The sequence below is a fragment of the Amblyomma mixtum genome, chromosome 9 (assembly GCF_055824585.1).
Source record: "Amblyomma mixtum isolate Tamu chromosome 9, ASM5582458v1, whole genome shotgun sequence".
Classification (NCBI taxonomy): Eukaryota; Metazoa; Arthropoda; class Arachnida; order Ixodida; family Ixodidae; genus Amblyomma; species Amblyomma mixtum.
In genome coordinates this window covers 39,026,280-39,033,057 of record NC_143020.1, presented here as the reverse complement: position 1 = coordinate 39,033,057, position 6,778 = coordinate 39,026,280, and positions in this window count along the sequence as shown.

Sequence of the window (6,778 nt, the reverse complement as noted above, 5' to 3'; positions counted from 1 at the left end):
TAGAAAATTTCAGAACACTGGTCGACCAACGCACGGCTGACATGAAAGCTTGTGCGGAGCAAATACTCAACGACCACATGGTCCAGAACCAGACACTTGGTGAAGTTCGAAGCTGCGTAGAAGCACTCAAGGAAGGAACAAGGACAGCGTTTGCCGAAGCGTCATTACACAGGAGTGAAAGTTCCGTAGGAAGTGTAGCTGACCCCGCCGGTGCTGATGAAATGGACGTGAGCGAGTCCTCAAAACCACCAAGTGGAGAGCTCAAGGAAGTCTCTGGGGGAATGCACAAAGTACAGGAAACACTCAGACATGAAATGAAAACAGCCGTAGGTCGAATTCGTAGCGACGTATCGCGAAACACTGCAAAAATTATGATGATGCACTCCGAATTGATTGAAGCCAGTCGAGAAGTACTGAACCGCCTCGAGGCCATGTTAGCACAGACATCGCTTGAAAGGGCTCTTTATCGATTCGCTGTGGTAGGAATCGGACGTTTGCGGGACATGGCAACCTGTTACGGGTCGTCCCATTTTCTCGCCCCCCGTGTTTACCTGCGAGGCTACTTTATGTCACCTGGTGTTCGCCTCCTGCAACGCGGAGAAACTGTGTCGTTGCATCCTTGGATTGTTGTGCACAGGGGCGAACACGACGAATCTCTCGGATGGCCCTTGAGGATGCTAATCAAGTTCAGTGCCATACACCCGGACTCGGGAATAGAGCGGGCGGATAGCCTGATACACCCTGCCAGCGAAATTGTTTGGGGACCGGAGTTATCACAGAATGAACTCCAATTGCGCAAGTTACCGCCTTCTTTTCTCTTCAGCGAGCTTGAGCGGGACGGGTTCGTGAAAGACGACCGCCTTCTTCTGAGGTACGATCTGATTTCGCGAAGACGAGGGAGCTAAACGCTCATTTCGATTCTCTATATTTAGGCATGCTGAAGCCTGCCCAGGTATAAAAGAAATTCGTGTTGACATGCATGAAACATATTGTGTGCAAGAAATAGTGCAACTTTATTTGCCGGACGGAAACTTTTACTTATGTTTTATTGCTTTGTATAGATGTTCCAGGAAAGATGTTTTAGTAAAAAAAAGCTAACGACGCTTGCATTGTGCTGCGTCGACTTTGCTGTGTGCGAATGCTGCATTTTAGCACTATCCGCCTCTAAGACTATTTCTGGGCCTCTGCACGTTCTATCTTACGCTGCTCGGAGCTCTTTGCCTAATGAGGCTCATTCATTTCACTCATTTAAGTTTTATTCATTTCAAGCATCGTGTGGAGAGGTGGCCCCGGAAAAAGCCGTTGAACAAAGTTCTGAAGATTCCTACGAGCAATAGGAGTGCCATTGAAGCGAGCAGTGGAAAAAAAAACAGAGCCGGATAGAGCACTTGTCCAACAGCTCATCTGTTTTTTTCAACGCTAGCCACACGCATTTGTCCGACTTATCGGGGCTCTCTGCTATCTTGCTTTCTTACTTTACCTCGTTGCTGGCCTTCGCGCCGGCTTCAAGCTTCGAAGGACCGAATTGCATTGGTGTCAATCTACGACGAAATGCGGATCAACAAAAGTTGGAATTCGACTGTCCAAAACCTACCAACGGGAAGCCAGTAATGCGACTGACATTAAAATACACACACAGTGGATCTATTTGCACCCGTTTCGGTGCGCGCCTGCCAATTATATTGCTGCGCTCAAGAACGAGAAATGACCTAATGCAGCACTCGTTCTCGGGTAATAAAAACATGGCTCTTCCGCAGTAAAAGCTAGATTCTCTGAACAAGCTCCTCCGCAGTAGCTCCACTTGCCTAAAAAAAATTGCCGGTCAAGACGGGCCGCACACCACTAAAGACTCTACGATGATGTCGTAGGTGATTACTGCACCATGAGGGGTCGCCGGTGTCCCATTCTGTCTTGTTAACAAGTGAAGTAGGGCGACCTGCACATCTTGCAGTGTTGATCTAAACTGAGCATTAGCCGTAGAGAAAGGGATTGGCAAAGAGCAAATAATCCCACAGGGCCGAGCGGCCCATTTGAATAGCGCAGCACGCGGCTAGGTGAGAAACATCCCATTTTTCTTTTTAGGAGCGCGTAGTTTGAAAGCTAACATGCGCTGCGACGTTCCGCGCCGTGATGGAGCGATAATTCGTTTCTGCGTGGTCTGCTATTAATGTTTAATTTCGCTCGAGAAAAATCACATTCTGGTAGCTTCCGGGAAAATCCCATACCGGAAATATCGCATACCGGCCATGAACGCTGCTGCGCCGCGGATTTCAGCAAACAGTGCCAATCCAGAAAAAGACACCATGCGCTTTTTGAAATGAGCTTTATTTTGTTCCATACAAACAAAAAAAAAGAATACGACACAGTTTCCGTCACCATTTTCCACAGCAACAAGCTCGTTACCCGCTTATTGTGCGTCCGTTGTTACGACAACTCTGCTCACAGCAATGGTCTGAAAATTGGTCTGAATTGACTGAAAATGTCAAAATTGTAAATTACGGGCAGTTGTAATTCTGATTTACCTAATACAAAAGCTGTGTGAACAGGCGAGACGCGCGAAAGCTATGGAATCGCAAACAAGGACAACATGCTTTTGCGAACCTTTCATGCGGAACATTGATGGAGATGATATCTTCCAGTCATTAACAAGCATTGCTCCATTCCCCGACATTATACTCTACCTCTGAAAGCTGTAAGTTCCATTCCACGGACAAGTCTGCGCCTTGTTTGACGAATGTTTGGCACCGTGACGATACAACACAGGCTCTCAACCAATTGCTGACAGTGTTTTAGGAGCACTGAAGACAAATTCGCGGGTGCAATGCATGTCTTTAGAAGCGTAGCAAAGAATTTTCGGTGCACCACCAGCTCCAGGATTTGAAGCTTTTCGAAAGTCCTACCAGTTTAGTTTTTGTTTCCCTGTCTTTCTGAAAAGCGCAGTCCCGTGCTGTCAGGACAGATGAGTGAGTTTTCGACGCACAAGTTGGCAGTTTTTCATCTTTCCATCCTTCAAAATTACGCAGCCTTGAAAATTACGCTCGCGGACTAATCACACAAGAACGTTTTTTTTTTTCGACAGTTTTGCCTATTTTTCTGAACTTGACCGCATTTTACCGAACCATCAACGAATACCACTCAAAAGAAGTCGCGTATTGTTGGGGTCCACAAAAAATCTTCACGTCCCCGTAAAGCTCAACGCGCAACCATGAGAAACAAGACGTGGGTATGCCCTTTGCCAACTGCTTAAGTGGAGGCACCGGCCGGCGGGCTCCGGCTAAACTGCTTGAAAACAGAGATGTTGGGCAAAAAAAAACATTCCTCACCTTGCCATGGTCAGAAAAAGGGCACATGTTCTTATATATTTCGAGTTAGCCCGGTCCCGTGCAAGGTGCGACCCCAGGTGCGGACGCCGTCCCGTGCTACGCCTGGCTTATTTTGGGATCTAATCCGCTATCTTCAAGGACCTTCGGTTATCTTGCCTACCGCATTATATGCCCTGAAGAAGGCCATTTCTCCTCAGCTTGGATGTCATTAGCTCCCGTTTGTTCCCTGACACAATCTGCGCTCTTTGTGTCTCTTAACGTTAAAGCTATCATTTGTTTTTGCACAGCTCGCTGCTTTCTTCTTATTTTCAACTGAACCCTCTTCGTAAGGTTCCAGGTTTGTGCCCAATAGGAGTTTTATATATACTTTTCTGTTGTATCCTTTTCTATTAAGGAGTATTGTTACACAGCGATTCTTTATCTGAGAGAACCTGAGAGAGAGGTTTTCTTATACCACAAAAGAAAAAAAATTAGAAACAATAATTTTTTATTTTATTTAAACAAAAAAATTTCTGTGCATTGTTGTTGAAAAATAAGTGGCGAACGGTACAGATGTTATACCATTACGCAGTCTTTGAATGTTAGCGTTTATGCGAGCAATATTCATTTCGATACCAGGGGAAACAAGCCGACGGCTGAGATATCCCACCATGGCATGACCGCGAAGGTCAAAGCACCTGCCCAGACATTTCACCCGTGATTTTAGCGGCATTCGTTACTCCGTTGTGGGAAGTGGCTTTGTTTCGCCCTCAGTACCGTCCTTCAAGGCGGCTGGCCAGCGCTCCTTGTCAGGCCAAAAAGGGATGGATGATCCCCTCGCTGGCATCGCTGTTTCCCATGGTGGGATAGACATGAATGGGTGGCACTTTGCCACCCCGACGAGGTTGCTGGTCACCGGAACCGCAGGTGAATGGCATCACCGTCGTCGCCGCGACAACGGCAAGACAACGGTGGGGGCACGGCACGACCACGATACCGCGACAATCACTATGAATTGTGCTCATATAAGTATCGTAGTGTAGAACGTGGAATTGTGTGAAATAAGACAGCCACTAGCACGGTGAACGTACAAAGTAGGGGACTACTTGAGGCATCAAGGAGAAAAAAGCTTTAGAGTTCTAGGTCAAAATACATCTCGCCCTATGAGTGCCCGAGAACGGACGTTCGGGAAAATGTGCAAAGGCTTTTGGGGAGGGGGGGGGGGGGGCGAATGCCCTCTCCACCCCCCCCCCCACCCCCCTTAGGACCGCCACTGATTCCATATCTTCGTAGAAGCTTTCGACGATGTGATCATTATGGCTGGATATAGGTGCGTGCGCCAGTGCCACCTTCAGTTTGCACCTGTTATTAAGCGTAATTACGATAACTGGCACCCCGTCGTTAATATTGTAAAATTCCTGTATGTTGCCAACTATAATCCTGACTGATGAGTTATCCCTGACCTAGTTTTCGTCTGTGAGGCCCAGGACTCATATCAGGTCATAACGCAATACCACAGAGGTCTACGAGCGCGCCTGCCTCCTCCGCACGATTCTCACAGCAGAGGACAGACTACCACGTGGCGATGGCTGCAGACGCAGTCGATGCCGAACCCGTGGCGTGGACATGCTCTAGCGTGTTCCCCGATATGGTAAACCCGCTATATTAATTATGCTGTGAGCCTGTCACTTTGGACCACATAATCTGGGACTGCTCAGGGGATCTGCCTCCGGTAGGTCTAGTTACATCTCCCTCTCGTGAACAATGGGAGGCTGTTCTGGCCAGCTCGGGAGGGCTGAATTGACCTAGTAGACCCGTAAGTTGATTTGGTGGCAAGTAAGCTTGTTTCTGTTTTCTCACCTGTACGCTAATACACGACAGCATAGTGCGTGCCCGCCCTTTAGTACTGCATATGCCTCATCTGTCCTCCTAGCCTCACTCAGACCTTTTTTTTCTAGATGCTTTTTGGGGAGACTATCTTTCTGCTTGTATTCCTATATCCTGATTCTACGGTCTCGAAACGTTTGATTTTTACTGGGTCTGAGACATTCCATTCTTTTTGCGTGGATATGGGGAGGTGCGGCGCCCGTCAAAAGTATACAGCCCAAGGTGCTTGCTTCTAAGCTGTTTACCCTGGCTCCCAAGCACATCAAGCGGTCAAAACCTTGGGAGGATTGAGGAAACAAAGTCGTTCCTCCTTCAAAAGATTACAGTCGCCGTGGATGTATAACGAGGCATGCTGCAGGCCTCGCAAGAAAACCCCTTGGGTTGTGTACTTTTGACGGGGGGTGTACGTAGCTAGCAGGGTATAGCCGCATCAACGCGCTTTTGTAAAAAATGAAACTTAGTTCATGACGAATTCGGCAAGTTCTGGCAGTAGCCATCAAAGTCTGACAGCATTGTCAGCAAGCTGGAAAATTCCAGTATTGATATTGACGGTCCTTGAGCGACGATGATGATGTGTGATGATCGTGAAAAGATTTAACAACTGGTTTAAATCAGTATATAATTGTGCACGTGTATGAATCTTCCCGATGACAGAGTTTGCAGTGGCAATGCAAAAGATTGCGATAACAGAGCCTGGTATTTTGATTTTTCTTCTGCGTATAGGCATTAAAAACTGCGTGGCCCATGTAACATTTCAGACATGTTTCACAAAAGCTATGCGTATCAGTTGTGCCCGCTATGCACAGAATATTCACTATGCAACTTGTAACTATGTAACTGTGAAACTCCGTGCGCTTCCTACAGATTGGTCGCATGCAAGGATCCCCGATTAAGAGAGGTGGAAACAAGTAGCTGGTTGAGACCTAAAGCCCAATTTTCATAAGAGCGCGCTGTAAAATTATAGTACATGGAATAAAAAAATCAGTTACGTGTTACCTAGAAGAGGATAACTTCATGTAACAAGACATTAATTCCCGACCAGGGCCGTGAAGTTTCAACAAATTAGTAGAAATTACGCATCAACTCCCACAATAATGGTGGACTTCAAGGTTGTATATTATTTACATATTTCGCAGAGACTTTTCTCTAGGTATTGCATCCTCGATTTATTGAAAAGCCTAAGCTATATGATAATAATTTCGAAATTGTTTCCTTCATTTAAGCTTACCTCTCTCATCGCACTCAGTTTTGTTAGTAAACATACTGCAGAATCAGATCATCTGGACTTCGTCTCAGGAATACCACAATAGTCTGTTGGCCCTGCGCTGGTCTTCAAGCGTGTAAACCTTATTGATCAGTGAACGGAGCCAGGAAACGCTACCATGATTTTTAGCAGCAGAATGTGCACTTTATACCAGTTAAACTGACGGCCAGATAACCCTAAGAAGATCACTTGAGAACTTTGTGACTTGGTGGCATGCAGTTACTTTGGCGGAATACATCACGTACTATAACCGACAATCTGTCCCACCATAACTGATAGAAACTGCGATGTTATTTGAAATATAAGGTATGCGGCACCGACATCA